This window comes from Pinus tabuliformis, chromosome 3_1, assembly GCF_031772625.1.
Source record: "Pinus tabuliformis cultivar Carrire ecotype Pingquan chromosome 3_1, CPIR1, whole genome shotgun sequence".
Classification (NCBI taxonomy): domain Eukaryota; kingdom Viridiplantae; phylum Streptophyta; class Pinopsida; order Pinales; family Pinaceae; genus Pinus; species Pinus tabuliformis.
In genome coordinates this window covers 268,794,337-268,813,608 of record NC_142301.1, presented here as the reverse complement: position 1 = coordinate 268,813,608, position 19,272 = coordinate 268,794,337, and positions in this window count along the sequence as shown.

Sequence of the window (19,272 nt, the reverse complement as noted above, 5' to 3'; positions counted from 1 at the left end):
TTTAAACATCTTCATGCCAATAGGTTAGTCCCTCATGAAGCCATTTTTGTAGAATTTGGCACATACCCACTCATTTCTCCCATGATCTTTCATGTGGTGATAATGATACACATGATTAGATAAATAGGAAACTTACATAGTGGTCTTCTTAGATATTCATAACTTGCTTTGAACTCCTCTTATATGGATTGGGAAAAACATGGGATCAATCCATGTTGGTATGCGTGCACATTTTCATTGCTTCACCTCAATGAACTTGATATTGTTAAACCACTTTGGCATAGTTTTTTAATGGGTACTCCTCATCTCTCTAAGGGTCGAGATAAACAAGGGTATTCGTACTAAGATTTACATAATCTATCTTTATCCACATGGTGTGAGGTAAGTGATTTTCTTTCTCCCAAACGTTTAATGATACTTAGAAGTGTATCTCCAATGTATCCATGGGCTCATTCAACTCCTAGGGTACAAAGAATTTAGATACCTTGCAACCTAAGGATCCCTCTTGCCTAACTTAGGGTTTGCTCCCACCAACTTTTCATTGAAACAAATCACCATATTCCTTAGGAGCATTGTATTTTTAAAATCTACTCTTTAGATCCTAAGATTGATGACAATTTAATATTGTAATGTTCTTCTTACTAAAGGATTAGAGGATAGTTCATTTTCCTTTTTAGATATTCACTTAGTTCTCTCCAAACACCCGTGGCTTAGAAGGATGAGAGATTCTTAGCCCTCTTCCTTTGAAAGACGTTTGATCTTTACCGATGACTTACTAGAATTTGTTCCCTTAACTAACATGCACCAAGGTGATTACCTTTGACTTCTAACCCTCCAACACTAATAGGAAGAAGCCCTATGGTTAGCTTCCATACTAATATGATAGACTTGCAAAACATAGTAAGCTTAATGAATGTTCTAGTGTTCTCTCGAAAATCTCATAACATAAGAAAACAAAATATCATTGACCCTCTTCCTTCGAAATTTTTTTTACCTTTAGTAATAACTTACCAAAAGTTAGTTATCCAAACCAACATACACTAAAGTAATTACCCCTCACTTCCAACCCTCCTCCAACACTATTGGGAAAAGGCCCATCGCTAACATCTACATTCACATAATAAACCTATAAAGCATATTAAACCTAATGGGTGCCCTAACCCATGCTCATCATGCGCTAACATCTACATTCACATAATAAACCTATAAAGCATATTAAACCTAATGGGGCCCTAACCCCATGCTCATCATGCATTTCATTGTAACTTTAAAGGTTTAAAGTGCTTCTCATAATATAACTTGATATAACAGGTCTCAACTAAAAAAAATCCCCATTTTCTTGAGCTTCTTCATACTTCTCCATCTCATTAATTTAACTCTTTCTAATATTTTTTTAATTATTTTCCATCAAATCTCATGTTATTTTTAACTATTATATCATTTACCATACACAATATAAAATTACAATTACTATTATACCCTTCTATAAAAGCATATTACTTCTATTAAAAAACAATATCAAATATAAAAACAAAAAAATTATTATACACATCACATCATTCATCTCTTCGAAGTTCAAGTTCATGATAAAGTGAGGTGAATGTGGACAAACAGCACTTAAAGCAACAATAACATTAGAACGTGAATAATAAATTAACAAGAATATAATTATAGTTTAAGTAAAAATAAAGTAGAGAATCTCTAGCCTGAAAACATTGAACTTCTCGAGCAATAAACATTGCTGAATAACAAAACATTGAAATTCTTCTCTAGAAATAGACATTGTTGAATAATAAAACTATGTACAAAGAGCTTACTTCAAGAAGCCCAATGAGATGCATGGTTAAAAGAAGGCTATCACCTCAATTTTTCATGGAAAAAGCCACCCACACTTTGAAGTACATTGAATTTGTGAAGAATTGCATGCACATGGTCTTAAATGTAAAAGCATTGACCATAAGATCTTTGAGTAAAAAAGAATATACGCATGCATAGGGATTTGTGGACAAAAATATACAAACATTTCTCAATAGATTTTATACCATAATGTTATGACACCAAAAACCATATAAGGTCTTCTGGTCCAAATGAATATACAAATTCATAAGGATTTGTGGACAAAAATATACAAACATTATTAAATAGATTGTAAACCAAAATGTTATGACACCATAAACATTTACAATACATGAATACACATGGACTTGTAACCAAACTCATTATTATTTATTAAAAGTGGAGACAAAGGAAATCATGTTGTACATGCTTCACGCACTTTACATGAAGTTTAAGTCGTGGATATCTTTATCGGACTATGAAGGTCATAGTAATGATATTGAGATTATTGTTAATTACTCGATTATGATGTTGTTTAAATAAGGATTTTAAGTTATATATATATAATATGTATTTATATATATTAATATTAGGTTGGTGAGTTAGGTTATGATGGGCTTGCACGTTTATTTGTATGTATTTGTTGAGGCTTGTGTTTACATTTTTAAAGCTAGAGGGCTTGTGTGATTAAGGTTAAAGAATCTGTGTGTAAAATTGATTGTAAGTCTAATGTTGTAATATGTAACTATTTATGAAAATAAAGTACACCACAATTACATATTATTAGACATTAAGAGTATGGAGTGGCTAAAATTCCACAAAAGGGAAAAATGAGAAGGTGGAACCTTGACATGGTTCCTAAATCAAGTAAATAACAAAGTATTGATAAAGTCACTTTATGGATATTTTTTTTGTTAAGCTTGGTAGATCTTTTTTTTTAATTAGTTTATAAAGCAAATTTACACCACATAGATTGGCTAGGTGGCCTCAACTTGCCCAATGGGAAACCAAATCTGTTGGCCACCTATTTGCATTGTATGCCATCCAGTAACAAAAGAGTTTCAATTTTTCTACCCAAGCTATATAAGTCTTAGAATCATGTCTAGACTATAGATATCTACCCATACATATGCTTGCATAAGGAAATATAAAAGCTATCCGCATATATAAACAAAACTAACAAGAGAGATTATCTAGTCATTGTGTTCAGCCGAAGCCGATTCCACTGGTGTTGGGTCTTTGGCATTTGATCCTCGCTGCTCGGTCGGTTCCAAGAGACATGGGATGTGCCTCTCAATTCTGCCAAGTCTAACATCCTTCTTGTGCAGTTGAAACTACACCTTTTGAAATTCCTATTTATAATTCGACATGCCTTGAACAGTGACAGCCATGCGCACCGAGTGCCATAACCTTGCCCAACATGCTTTTCATCAGGCAATACAGGTATAAGGTCTGTTTGAATTGAGTGATCCTGCCTCTAGTGTTGCCAAGTTCTGGGACAAGGGTCCTCCAATCCTCCATTTCCGTGTCTGTCTCACTTTCTTGTTTAACTTCATCTTCCCATTCCTCTAGAATTTTGCGAATACCTTCATTTGTGCCCTCACAGTATGCCTCTGCCCCTTCACTGATAAGTCTTTCCATTGTTTTCCTACCTTTGCGAGCTTCAGACGTGCCCGGGTTCGTGTCCCTTCTGGTTGTTTGGGCCCGTCTTCCACGACCACGAATTTTTGCAGGAGATCCATGGTTACACTATCTCAATCCTGTTCATTGCAACAATTCGTTAACCGGGGACAGTTAAACAGAATATAACAGTAGTCTTGCACTAGTGTGGTAGTGTTACAATTTGTCGCTTTGACTTGTTTCTCCCCTTCCCCTTCAATTTCAGTGTCGGGGACTTCATGGTCGTAGGTCAATTCCCTAGAGGGGTCCAACCCACAACCATCCCTAGTGGTACCCTGCCGCCATAACCACCGCCTCTCGACCTCAAGCAGGTTAGCTTGCACTCCCCAATTAGAAGTTGGTGAACGCCGCTATATGCCCTCGTTCAGCCAACCACGGTATGCATACCCTTTCCCCTTTGCCCAAGATGCAATCAGATAGCCCAACCAAGTCATCCCCTCATCCCTGAGCCCCGTGATGCCGCCATCACCTATCTACCTGTTATAGCCAGCTCCGTTCCCTTGCCAAACTTCCCTCCCATAGTTCTCAGCCTTTCCCCTTATATTGCAGTTCCTACCTATTTCCCAACAACTACACATGCATCTACAATAGGGGCCTTCTCCCAGACTGCGGGTGGATTGGAAAACTCTACCCCTGGGCTTGTCACTCTACCTATACCCGTAGGACCCCTACAAGCTTCTCTACTCGACCCTCTACCTAGAATTCCCAAGATTCCCATGCGGGATAGGAGAATTTCGAAGCAGAGGGAAATGGATACAATACCAAGCGGATGCAAAAGACAGACGCAAGACCAGGAAAGTGCCACCAACCTCCACCCCCAATTCCTCCAGCGCTGCTCAATTTCGCAGCTTTCACCCATAAAAATCCCCCTCTCCCTCAAGCGAAAACCAAAACAAGTCAACATTGCGAGGGTTGAGAGATACCAGATTACATACTCGTTAACTCCTACAAGCAGACGATGTGCTTGGTATTGTGGATGGCGTTGTAGAGTCTGTCTGGTGCACCATCCTTCCCACCCGTGATCGATCTGAACAACAACACCCAACTGTCTCCCTTTACTCCTATTAAGGCCTTCACCAACATAACTCTCGCTGCCACCTTTCCCACCTTCCTTGCATGCCATCATGCAAAAGGCCATCGCACCCATCACTGGGAGTGTGTGGGTGGAGGTGGTGCTATACTCGGAGGTACCCTCCATTAAACCTCTATTCGATTTCCCAACCACTGGCTTGCACCCCGATTGGGGTCTTGGCCACTTAGGAGGCCATATTGGAAGCTTTGCCTTTGATCTTGTACCAGGATTTCAGCCAGAGTCTGATACCTATCATCCCAGGGCTGGACTAGCCAAAGTTTTTCCACTGGGACATTTTGATGGTTGCAACTCCAATTGGCTAAGAAGTATGCCCCTTTATTCCCTTCTCTCCTGACATGATTAACCATGATGTAGTCAAACTTGTGGATCAATTCTCCAATTTCTTGGATTAGTCTGGTTGTTCTCCAACTATGGCTGAGCTTATCCCATTTAGATCCATGGTTTAACTTTGTTAGCATGTTGATTACCAGGCTTCAGTTGCCCTCAACTACTACATTTTGGTATCCCATGCAGACAGCTATTTGTAGGCCTTGCTTGGCCGCAACAAATTTTGCTTCATTATTACTGGTGAACCCACAAGAATCTGCATATATTAACCGAGTGTTGGCCTAAGCCTGCATTTAGTGTTGGCCTCAGGAATCCATATGTAAATGCCTTAGATGCCTGCTTTGATTCCTAGGCTCGGCATCGCTGGTGCCCAGGAGTATTCTTCTCTTTCGAAGTGAAGATGGCTCGCCATCTACCATAAGTAAACTTGAGCCCCATTGAAACTTATAAATCCTTCCCCCAGGGCAGTGAAATGGTTTAGAGATGTCATGCCTACCCTGCATTTTCTCCAGGCAGTGGGAGCTATCATTTCCAGAGATAAGTTAAGTTTTTCTCAGAATTCGATCTTCTTTGGGGGGGGTAACTACAAATCCTCTTGGTGCCATTGCTCTGCTAAGATAGTTTCCCTGATGTTCTGAATTACTCCTTCCTAGACTTGTTCTTGAGTTGAGGATTGGTTCTTGAAGATTCGACGATTATGTTCCTTCCAGATGGCCCATAGGTTTAGGCCTAGGGCTAGTCCCCAAGCTCTATTTATCATTGGGCTAGAGAAGATGTGGCTTCTCCAAAGGATAATTGTTTCCCTGATACTATGGTGATCCCGATCCATTCTTCCAAAGACTCCTTGCATCTGCCTCCATTTCTGTTCAACGAACAGGCACGTGTTAAGCATATGCTCTAGGTCTTCACTATGCTATTGGCAAAGCCAGCAAAAGGAAGGTCCATGGAATCCTCTTTTCTGGAGTTGGTCCCATGTTAGGATATGTCCTTTACTAACCATCCATAAGAAATGTGTTACCTTTGGCAACCATCCTCCCTTCCACATTTTTTCCATATTATATTATGTCCTTCCTGGGCTTGCCCTATTTGGAGATCATATGCTTCTTTTATGGTAAAGGTCCCTTTTGTGGTATGACCCCATCTCAGAATATCTGAATCATTTAGGACCGTTAGTTTTCTTGATCCTAGTTCTTTATCTAACTTAGTGCACTGCTAAGTCTCTGGAGCCTAATGCCAATCTTCCTTATTTTTCCATTGTCTCCAACCCCCCACCCCTTGTTCTTCTTTCCATAATTTCTCTACCTGGTGTATGTTCCTGTCTCTAGTATATATAAATATGTCCTTAGATATTTTCTTTCAATCATTCATTCTCTTTGTTGCCAAGAGTCGTGCTAGAATCTTGTTGTTTTACCATTGCAGATTTCCCAGAAAGCATGTTGGTTAATGAGGTTCCTATTTTAGGTTTCCAGGTTCCACACTGCGATCCTTTAGGAGGGTCCCTATATCAGAAAATATCTTCGGTAGAATCTTGTTGTTTTACCATTGCAGATTTCCCAGAAAGCATGTTGGTTAATGAGGTTCCTGTTTTATGTTTCCAGGTTCCACACTGCCTATCCTTTAGGAGGTTCCCTATATCAGAAAACATCTTTGGTTCTTTCCGACATGTTATATTTTCTTGTCCATATTTGTTTCTAGAGATCCATCCCTCCACCTATCCATCTCCACCATAATTTTTCTCCCATAACTTGGTTTAGAGTGTAGGGGTCTCTGAGGCCTAGCCCCCCTTCCATTTTCTTTTTCACCAGGCCCGACCAAGATACCAAGGCCCATTTCCTGACTTTTTGTGCACCACCCCAAAGAATTTTTTTAAAAATGTCAACCATTTTGGAGCAAGCCCCTCTTGGGGCAACCATGCCAGATAGTTGATAAATGGGGATAGACTGAAGCATGGCTTTGAGGAGGATTGTACTTCCTACTAAGTTAAGGGATCTGAAAGCCCAATTGCTAAGCTTTCCCTTAATCATTTGAAGAATCGATTTTCAGCAAGGGGTATTCAAAGAGTTTTCAGATAGGGGCACTCCTAAATATTTAGACAGGAGGGTCCCAATGCCAAACCCCAGTATCCTGGGAAGGTAGGTCTGAACATTCCCCTCGGTGTTAAAAAAGAAAATACATGATTTGTCATTATTTATCCTTGTCCTCGAGGCCTCCATGAAGGTGATAAGGACTTCTTTTATTCGACACACTTCTCGTAGGGATACTTGACAAAAGAGCATGATGTCATCCACGAATTGTTGGTGTGTAATGTTCAGGTCATTTCCCTAGATCCTTAGGCACCTAAGCCTAGATTCCATGACTTCCTTTTTGATAAAATGACCTAGCCCTCCCGCTGTAAGAATAAAGAGGAAAGGAGAGATAGGGTCTCCCTGTCTTAAACCACGGGTTGGGTTGAAGGTGGGGGTGGGAGACCCATTAAGTAGGATAGAGATAATAGGGGAGGATATCATGGCATGTATCAAACTTATCCATCTTTGATTGAAACCAAAGGCTTTGAGGATGTCATTTAGATAGGTCCAACTTAGTCGATTGTAGGCCTTAGAGAGGTCCAACTTAATCATCATCCCTGGAAGCTTTCTCGTCTTTAGTGAATGCACTATTTCCAGCAACGCTACAAACCCATCTAAGATTTGTCTTCCTTCTACAAATCCATTTTGCTCTGGGGATATGAGGTTGGGCAGTAAGGTTTTGAGGCGCTTTACAATTAGTGTAGAATAATTTTATAAATGACGTTACATAATGCAATGGGACGAAACCCTTACGGATCTTCAAATTTCGAAGTTTTGGGAATAAGAGTAATGAAAGTAGCATTCAAACTGGGACATACCTTTTGGTTACGACAAGATTCATCCACCACCTCAAGAATGTCATGTGGCATGAAGCGCCAAGTTACTTGGAAAATTTCCATCGTGAATCCATCGAGGCCAGGGGCCTTATTTTTTTGCATTCCTTTGTCTTGATGCCTCGAAAATCGCTACATCAACATCGGGGATAACCATCCGGTCAGGACCTTAAAGGCAGCTCCTTTTCCATTTGGTGTGGTGGCTCCGACTGGATATAATGGGATCAGTATCCCAATGATTGGTAAATAGGATGGATAAATGATTGATTCTCTAATATCTAATGATAATGGATGAATGATTTAATCTAAAAGTAAAATTATAAACAACTATTCTATCCCGGGAAATTGCTGCTTTTTAGTGTAACTTTGGATGGTCTTCATTCACAAATAGGCATATAGATGACTCTTGTTGGTAAGCAAAGATGTTTATTCCTATGATAATTACTAAGCCCAAATAGTTGAACAAAGCAATCAAGCAAACATTATTACACTATTCTTCATATATATCATAGACATAGATATGATTGAAAGAATAACAGTCCTCAGACATTCAATAGTGAAAGGTACAAGGATTGTTGTTACAACACATACATATATTCAATGATAACAAAATTTAAACGAATGCCGATTCACATAAAAATGACACAAGAGCATAGATAATAGTACCATATGTTTATTCGAGTCACTCCCAATATCAATCGCATTCAAATTCCTTTTTCCAACTTAGAAACACTTCCACAAAAGGCAATAGTGCACATATCATCAAAGCTTTCTTTGTCAAAATTCAGAATACTGGCCCAGTTTTTATAAAAAATAGATCAAAAGCACAATAGTGTGTCTTCCTGATTTGAGTTTATACAAAAACTGAGGACCCTTTCCAAATGCATGAAAGGGCCTATAAATACTAATTGAGCTAACTAATTACAAAATAAAAGTGCTATTTAATTGGTACAACTATGCTATGAATATCTCCTCAAAATCGGCTTGTCTTCAGTTGGCAGCATGATTCATTGTTTTGGATGATCTCCCTTCGGCTTGAGCTGGCATATATCTAGCATCGGTTGCAATTCTGGGGGGCGGCTTAGGCGAGAATTCAGTTGAGCTGAATCTGTGGCATCTTGGATCTCGGGGATCATGCAACTGATAGCATCAGTTAAGCATTTGAGTGCGGCCCTCTGACTGTATGGCTTGATTAAGAAAAACCAAAAGGTATCCCAAGTTAAACTTTGGATGCCAGTGATTAGTCTTCCTTTCTTTTCCAATTCCTGATTGCATGTTTGTTCCAAGGCTTTGGCCGATGTCAATTTTCCTGGATTACACTGTGAAATATTAGACAGATAAAGAGTGTCGTTGACAAATTCAATTAAATTGCTAGTAGATAACCGACATCTTGAGGTTTCTCTTTCTGCCTTCATTAGTTGTGTCTACCATTCTAGGAACAAGATGTCTTTGTGTGACTCAAGAATTTTGGGCAGATCCGAAGCCTGTCCTTCAGGGAGTCTTGCCAAGCAAGAAAACTGGTTAAGTTCTCATCGGCACGTTCTAAATCTTGTCTAGATTCAACTGATTTATCAACTATTGATGTAGTAATCTCACAAAGAGGTTCAGCCAAAGAAATGTTATGACATAGCAGTTTCAGCTGTGTAATCAATGCCTTATTGATTTGTAGAGCTTCTGTTATGAACTCTGCTACTTGAGGAAGGCTCCTGAACTTTTCTACTTCTTGTGACAGTTGAGCGATTTGCTCATCCTTAGTCTTTCTCATTTGTTCGTTCATCGCCTTTAATTTGGCCACTGCTTCGGACAGTTCCTTCTGTTTCTGCACTGCACTCGAATCTATCCTTTGTTTCTCTTTGTGTAATTGCTCATTTAATTGGCTGTTTGTCTGTCGTTGTGTTGATAGTTGTTGTTCCAATTGTTCTATTTTCCGCTGTGCTTCAGACACCTGCGACTGCAATGAATCAATCATTTGATCTTTTTCCTTAAGGAGACTGTTCACTTCCGAGGCTTTATCCATGGTGGTTGCCGAATATGCTCCGGCATACTGGGAGAGTTTTGTAAGGTCATCGGAAGGGTTCAATTCCTCCTTCCACACCACATTAGCCATCTTTGTTTGATCTGGCAAAAGGGAAGATTGATCAAGTCTCCTCCTTTTCCTCTGTCTTTTCACCACAGCCCTGTGTTTAGGACTGTAAAAGACGTCTAATGGTGGTATGTCTTCTACCTGTAAAACAATCTGATCGGATGGATCTTTGGGAATTATTTCCGCATCTTTACTACTGGGTAGGCTGCTGGTTCCTTCCATCGGAACCGTAGTTGTGGTTTTTTCTTGACTGACTGTCACTTGGGGTGTGCCGAATCCTTGAGAAATCTCAGGATTGTTTATAATAGAGTCAAATTACTGCCACTCTTGGAGGAGTTTGGGATCAATTTGAGTCTCTAAATCAATAACTTCACTGTCCTGCTTCTTTCCTTTCTCCTGTTCTGTTTCCTGCTCTTTTCCTTTCTCCTGTTCTTTTCCTTTCTCCTGCTCTGTTTCCTTTTCGGGAATTTTCTCTGTAGTAGGAGACTCGTCAATACTCTTCTACCTAGGCTCGCTTGAATTAGTTGTTGGTGTAGTGGCCAACAAGTCCAGAGGCAGAGTTTGTAACCTCTGTTCTCTGAGCCTATGGAATTCTACCAGTCCTTCATCATTATATTTCATCCCGGCCACTGTTTTAACCTGAGACAATGATTCTGCTGAAGAAAATAAATCATCAAATTCATCTTTTTCATGGTCAAACTTGGCAAGTTTGGCCTGTTCAAGCACATTATAGGCAACCTTCCGGGGATCGAATTTCCTGCTAGGGATGGTCGCAAGATTGAGCATATTTATTTTTCCTGTCTCCTTCTCAACATGTTTCCAATCAAGTATGGTATAAAAACCACATCTTAAAGGGAATATGGGCCATAGTTGCTTTTTGGAAGTCCTAAGAGTTTTGGACGTTCCAGCGATTTTGATTTGGTAAGCTAATTCTCGTGCCAACAATTTATCCGGCACATATAATGGGAGGACATGGGGTTTTGTGGCACTACCAAACACCCATATATGTGTGAATTTATCTTCCTCGAACCAATTTCCCACAACAGTCAAGTCAATTTTTGCCTCCTCGGAAATCCTTGGGGCAGGCTTATCAAAAATAGCATAATAGATAGGCAACATGAAACCGTTACAGATTTGATACAAGTGGTCTTTATAATGTGCCTTCCATAACATCTGATGGTAGATGTGGATTGGCTTAGGGTCCTGTGGCGTCCACCTCCACCCAAGTATTGGGTATTTGGAATTAAAACAAAGCATATCCATAACATAAGCACTGTAATAGAAGGGAGGAATAGTCCTGGTGGTTTTGCGTGAATTGAATCTAACATCAAGAATTGCATAGGCTAATTTATTAGACAATATATTGGCTCAATCCATGACATAACTAATAGTTGCCGCTTCCATTAAAGGAACCATTTCGATATCAAATTTTGCTGAATCATGCATTCCCCATATCCTACACATCATTGCCCCAGCGTAACAGTAAGGAGATGCTAAGGAATCCACGAAGTACTTACTTGATGATTCATGTTTGTGCTTTGCGGGATTCTGTCTCCACTGTCTAATCGGGGCTGATTCCGTCTCATTCTCCTCTGCGAATTTCTTTAGAAAAGCTTTATTGTATTTCTTTTCAGGTTCAGGCAAATGGTACATTTTCCTCAAGTCGTCAGGCTGAAATGAACCGAAAACTCTTCCATCAACTGTGCAAAAGGTCCTATTAGAAACAAGAATTTGTTCGACCACCCATCTGACCACATGAGTGTAAGGAAGAATTTTTCCCGAGCTGCTATCCTGTGTAAAAATGAGTCAGCCAAATATTTCAGCGAGGCTTTTGATTTGCTAGTTGAGTCTGCCGTAGCTTCTTCCGACACTTCCTCCGGTTCTTCTGCCTCAATCAAATTATATATGCTTTGCTAGCTTGTATTTCCAAGGCCGAGACATGTAGTGTCCGAAATTAGGCCCTTTTTGCTTGGTCCCAGGTCACTGGTGGACTGGACTATTACTGCAAGGGCCACTGTCGCAACGGATCTCTTAGATTTCTTTCCCATTTGGTTGAAACTTGATACTTCGACGGAATTCTGCACAAGGAAGGAAACCAGCGTGATACAGAGAAATAGATAGCAAGAGCCAATATGAAAGAGTTATATCTTTTAACGAGTAATCAAATATCGTGGTAAAATTGCCGCAGATAGAATCTAAGTGGAAAATCTCGGCATAACTGCTTCATTAATTGGCCGCTTCACCTGTTAATCATGATAGGGAGGCTTTTAAACAATCCATCATAACGTCTATTGATTCAAGCGTGGCTTAGATTTTTGGCGGTTAATCGCATTTGATGATTGGCGACGTGAGAGGGAGGGTTTTCATAATAGTCCAAAATATAGTTTAATCACCAAAGGTGATATAATGCATGCCAATCTTTAATATGCTTAAAAACACGCGCCCTGATTTAATGCATTGCAATCGGGACAGGGCTCGGGTCACTTTATTTATGGCATTGCGAAATCGCCGATCTCTGATGGCGATACACTTTATCGCATCGAGGGATTTTAAGGTGTCACAATTAACGCATTGATTACCACAGCTGATTGCCGATAGTGATGCCTTTTATCGCATCGGAGGAATGGGGGATGCCTTATAAATGATGCGCTTTGCTTTTCCCGATAGCGATTTCCCTTTTCGGATCAGAGTAATTCAATGGGCCTTTATTTATATTCCTTTTACTATTGCGATATGCGACCTTGTGATCGCTTTATCGTAATAATAAAAAGCTTTATGATTTGTTTAAAAGACCTCTTTTATCATTGTTTAAAAGGGATATCATATTTCAGTCGGACCTTTTGATGAGGATTTTTTCTAATACTAAGTTAATACCAATTTATTCACACATCTATGTTTAAAAGGGACCCATTTCATATTATGATTTTTTAAGAAAAATTTTATGAAATGGGGGGTTGTTGTACAACACAACAAATGGCGATTCATTGGGAGAAACAATTATCTCTGGGAAAAGTTAAGATATTTAAACTTTTTAATCTGAAAATCTTATCCAAACGAAAAATCTAATATAACTAGGCAAACATAAATTCTGAATGTAATGATAACTATTTCTGCTATCCTCTTCTCATGTTACAATTAAATACATTCTATGTTTCAAACTAACCTTGCTTGGTTGCTAATGATAAAACAAAAACTTTTCCAACTTAGCTTTATAATGACTCCTTTGCCATAGGTAGAGCCTCTGCTGCCAGCAAACATCTATAGTCTCGACAGGGATACCTTTTAACCATTTGATCGTTCATTATCCCATCTATTTCAGAGTATAATTAAAAAGAATGAATCAAGAAATATGTTTTCATATTTTTGTATCATTTTTTCTTTTTCTTTATTTTGTAAGATAAAAAGCCATTGTCCTGGTTTGGTAGCCAACTATTTGACAATGCCATTCACTGGTGATAATTTAACTGAACAAGTTGGCTCGTGATGAGACCCCTTATCTTATAATTATAATCCATTACCCTGTTTTGGTATGTAGTATTGGTAATGTCAGTTGAACTATTTCCCTATGATCATGGTAATTAGGCTTGTGATAAGACCTCTTATCTTTCACCTCGAATATATTTTAGAATTACACTCTGAGTAATTATAGCCCTTGATGAATGGGATGAAAATTTTTCTCCTTAAGAGAAGATGGATGACAGGATAAGAGTTGAAGATGCTAAGATTGAATCAGTATCTGTTTTGTATTGATAACCATTTTTAGGTTGCTTAAAAACATTGAAATTGTTTACAATACTTCTAATCTTTGAGAAGAGTTTATAGAAATAAAATGGGGTTTCAGAATCTAAATATACCTAATTTCCTAGAAATCTTCCTTTCATTTAAGGCTTCAATTTTAAAAGCAAATATCATAACCATTTCTTTTGAGAAACTTTTCAATATAGTAAAGACCAATGGAAGGCTAACATTATTCTTCTAAAATCCTAAAAATCTAAGCTATGTACAGAATTTTAGCTGGAAATTGAATATTTACAAAGGGAGAAGGGGTTACCTCTTCAATTGAAGAATTTTTTCAATATAAGGTCGTTAACAAGAAGAGAGTCTCTCTTTCTGATAGATTCCTGATAGATCTTGCAGAATGAAAGTAGAAGGGCCTATCTTCTCATTGATTTGAAATGGTTTGAGCCACATTTTCTGTAACTTTGTGTGTTTTCCTTTATCTTCATGGGCTTTGTCCCATTTCAAAACTAGATCACCAATTTGTAATTATTTTGAACTGGTTGAAGTTGTATCAAAAGATGACTTGATAATTTGCTGATGTTTCGCATGAATAATTCTGGCTTTTTCCCTTTTTTCTTCTAGTTTCAAAATTTGATCGTGTCTTAGTTGAATAGAAGATGAGGGACTTTCTTCAATAAACTGCACTAAAGCTAAGGATGGAAGGACTAAGTTAGTTGGTATGACAGCTTCCTTTCCATACACTAGATTGAATAGAGAAGTGCCTATAGAGGTTTTTTGAGTTATTCTATCAGCCCATAGTGCAAATATCAAAGATTTATGCTAGTTTTTATGATTCTGTTCAATAGTTCACTTAATAATTCTAATAAGGTTTTTATTGGTGGATTCTGCCAAACCATTTCCCTGGGGGTAGTAATTTTCATAATACCTCAATTTAAATCCCCTTTTGATAGCAGACTCAAACATAGAATTTCCAGAGAAATAAGATGTGTTATAAAAAACAAGAGCATTCGGGACACCAAACCTGCTAATAATGAATTGATCTATGAATTCCATAATTGCCTAAGAGTTTGTTGTCTTCAAAGGAATCGCTTCAACCCACTTAGTAAAGTAGTCAGTGGCAGTAAGGATATACTTATGCCGTTTGGATGAATGTGGAGTGATTTCTCCAATGATGTCCAATCCCCATTGCTCAAATGGTTGCTCAATGTTGATTGGTTGCAAAGGGAAAGTTGGCTTTCTTTGTCTTCCACTGGAGGTTTGACAACTTTGGCATTTCCTTACATATTCATGAGTATCCCTGAACAAGGTGGGCCAATAGTACCCACATGAATGATTTTGTGAGCTGTGGTGTCAGCTCCAAAATGTCCTCCTGCTGGTCCATCATGAAGTTCATGCAAAACTTTTTGAGCTTCAGGTTTTTCGAAGCATCTTAATAAAATTGAATCATAATTTTGCCTAAAAAATACATCATCTATAATTGTAAATTTTTTTTCTTTCAATCTAATGGCACATTTGTTTTTATAGGAGAGATTGGAAGGAGTGTACCCATTTTTTAAATAGAAAATCATATATGTATATTGTGATTCAGAACCTGTGGTACTTATTTGATTGATTTCTTTAGTATCTTCTGTATTTTCAGGTTCTTGAATGTTGGATGCTCCTGCTAACAACCTGCAAAAACCTTGGCCTTTGACAATCTTTGCTGGCTTGATTTCCAAGTCATATTCTTGTAATGCTGTGACCCAATTCGCTCTCTTTTCTCCTAATTCCCTTTGAACTAGTAATTGTCTTACTGCTGAAAAAGGAACTATAACTTTTGTGTGAGCTTTTAAGAGGAAGGGCCTATAGTGTTTTATGGCTTTGTACACAGCAAAGGCTTGTTTTTCAACTTCTGAATAGTTTAGTTCAACACCTTGAAGATTTGAGCTGTAAAACGAAATTGGTGCTTCCAAGTTTTGATCATTAATTTGAGTCAACACTGCTGCATATGACGAAGCGGATGCGAGGGTATATAGTATGAAATGATTAGAAAAATTGGGAGTGCTTAAAGCAGGGGCATTAATTATTGATTGTTTGATGGAATCAAATGCCTCATTTTCTGCAGATCCCCATTTAAACACCGAATTTTTCTTAATCATCATTTGAAATGGTAAAATAATCTGGGAAAAATCTGGAACAAAACGTTTAACAAAGTTAATTTGACCCAAAAATGACTGCATGGATATTTTATTATGAGGGAATGGAATTTCAGAAATCTCTTTAATTCTGTCTGGATCAATATAAATACCATCTTTTGAAACAATGAAGCCTAAAAGTTTTCCTTTATTAAGGGCAAAAAAGGACTTCTTTGGATTAAGAGAGATACCATACTTTCTTCAACGTTCAAAGATTTGTTTTAAATCATGTAAATGACTAGACCTTTTTTTGGAAAATACAGTAATATCATCTAAATAGATGACTACTGATTTATTGAGCATTCCTTTGAATGTTATGTCCATGGCTCTCTGAAATGTAGCTCCTGCATTAATGAGTCCAAAAGGCATCTTTTGGTAGGCATACATTCCCCACTTAGTTCTGAAGGTGGTTTTAAGCCTGTCATCAGGATGAACCAGAATTTGGTTATATCCTGAAAAACCGTCTAAAAAGGACATTAGTTTTGAACCAGCTACTGAATGTAATGTCTGCTCCATAGTAGGTAAAGGGAAGTTATCCTTTTGACTTGCCTTATTAAGATTCCTGAAATCAATACAAATCCTGATATCGCCATTTTTCTTCTGAACATGCACCATGTTGGAAACCCAGTTTCAATGTCTCACAGGAAAAATTATCTTAGCCTTCAAGAGTTTATTTAATTCAGCCTTTATTTGACTCTCTAGGTTAGGATGAATCTTTCTTAACTTCTGTTGCACTAGTTTTTAAGATAAAATTACACACTCAACAATATATTCTATTAATTCTTGAATGATTACACACATATTTATACAATCAGTAGTCTTAAGATAGGAATGCTATCTTAGACGTACAGTAGTGTGGTTGAGAGATTCTCTCAACCACACACTAAACTAGGAGAAACTAAATTCCTATTACATAGGAACAAACTCCTCAAATAGAAAAGTACAACCATAGACAAGTAGGAATTAATTATTTCCAACTCCCCCCCTTAATGACTACTTGTCATGATAGTCAAATCCACCACTATCAGAATTGCATGTACAAAACCTCCAAAAACACAATCTGCCGCCCTCGGACAGATCCACAACTTCTTTGATCCCACGGATCCCCTTGAAGGTGAATTGGCGTGATCCTGAATGAAAAACCCGCACCCATTGGCGCGATTAATGGCCTAATAGTCGTGCCAGTTGGCCTTCCTGGCATTGCTGTTAGCGCGAAAAATGCCAATCCCCTTCTACTCAGAAAAAAAAAACATCTGAGTTCAAGCCAGGTGTTCTACAGTCCACCTGCTCAATTGAGCACAAAGCTCTCGTGTACACACAGCCACAAAGGCACGCTGATTCAAATCAGCTAGAGCTCAACACAGCCACGAAGGCTAGCTTGTCAAACAACGTGTTGACATCCACGATTCCAGCCACAAAGGCACCTCAAGCCACATAGGCGATTCAGCCACAAAGGAAAGCTGGCCACAAAGGCACTTCAGTCACAAAGACTATATAGATGGTTTCTGGCTCACCACCAACCCTCACATTCAGTGACAAAAGATGGTTTCAGGCTCACCACCAACCATAAACCATTACAAAGTGGTTTTAAGATCACCACGAACTTTCAGATGCCCTTAAAAATCTTACATCTGATTCCACATTTTGGAGTTTCAGAGTACATACAATGACTATTACAATAACATGCTAGGGAGTCTATTCCACAAACCAAAACATCTACTTTGTTGTCCACCATAAACATTGTTGCTGCTCCTTTACCTCATCTATGAGGGGTCCACTGATAAAGAAACCAGAACATAGGCACTCACAGCCACACGAAGAGAACACAATTTTCCCTTCAAGAACAATAATCCAGGACTCCATGGTCCTATTCTCCGTCGCATTATCACACAAACGCGATCATCATGCAGCTCCAACCACTATTGTTTGATGCCATTTTCATTGTCATGTCATCATCGTATCTGGTAGTAGAACATTCCTGCAAATAAATTTGTCTATTGTTGGGATGGAAAATTCCAACATAGATTTATACTCGTGACAATAGTTTGCCAAGCTAACTGTCACAATAAGTAAATTAAATTTTTCCAACCAGATTTACTTTACTCACATGACCATTCAGCAAACAAACCACGCAGCAGACTAGTGTAGTAGCAAGGCATCAAGAACGTTGAAGAGGTCCACACACACCAACAGTTCAACCCATGCTGCTTTCTTCTCCACGCAACAACTCTTTGCTTGCGTACGCAGGTTACACCGCAAACTTCATCTGTTTCATCGACAGGAGAATTTCCCATAGGCATAGCTGGGCTAGAATTCCCAGGGCTTGATGATGGTGTCAAGTCCAGAGACAACAGACTCAAAATCATTCACACAATTGCTTTCATCTTTCATAGTTGTCTGAAAGATATTAGTGGGCACCTCAATTATCTCTGAAGGTTCCTCGATTACAAATAGCCCATGAGAAGACAAATATAGATGCATTGATGGTTAAGTTATGACTAATAGTTATACTTATAACATCATCTACAGAATTATAAACAAAAGCAGCAGACTTTGCAACATATACAATTTGATCATGTTTTTGAAACGACAACCCATCAATTTGACCAGTCATATATGTTGGCAACACTTCAGGCACTGAATCTTCATTTTCCTTGATATTCTCTGAGTCCCATTTCTTCCCAGCGAATCGATCAAAGTGCAGTTGCTGTATTTCTGGACCACTGTCATACCAATCATTTTGTGTATTCTATGGATGTCCAGCTGAGAGGACCCCACGACCATCACCAGCCACAACTCAGCTCGCTCGCTCCTTCACCGATCGACCTCAATCGGCCTTCGAAACAGGGCGAGCTCTTTTTCCCACTCTCTTCTCCACATGGAGAGCCAAATCCAGGCAGAAAACTTGAAGACTCCAGCATTTGCATCCTGTAATCCTACAGTAAATTGGAGTTCAAAATGCAGAAAATCCCAAAAAACAGGCTGATGAATATAATGAAGCTCGCATTTATATTTAAATGATGCATAAAACCCATGGCCAGGCGTGAATTCTGTCTAGTACCCCTGAGTCGAATCTCAAGAATCGATCTGCATGCTCGTAATTGCCTAATAATCAACTGACAGTCATGATAGTCTTGACAATGCATATATAATCAGCTGACAAAGTCTCGGTTCCTTCCGGCTGACTGCCTTCAGCGCTCGGCCACCATAAATCGGCCACATAGTGCTCGATCACCCGCAGGCGCTATTGCAGAATGCTAGCTCCTCATGCAGATGGTTCACTTCCGCCAAAACAAAATTGTTCACCTGGCATGGTTGAGGGTCGCCCACAGGAGGCTGTCGTAGCCCAGCCCGAAAACCAGCATGTTGCAGGGGCTCAGCCTACAATTGAGCTTATGACAATCTCTTCTCTCCTTCGCCACCGTCCAAGGCTCGTCGA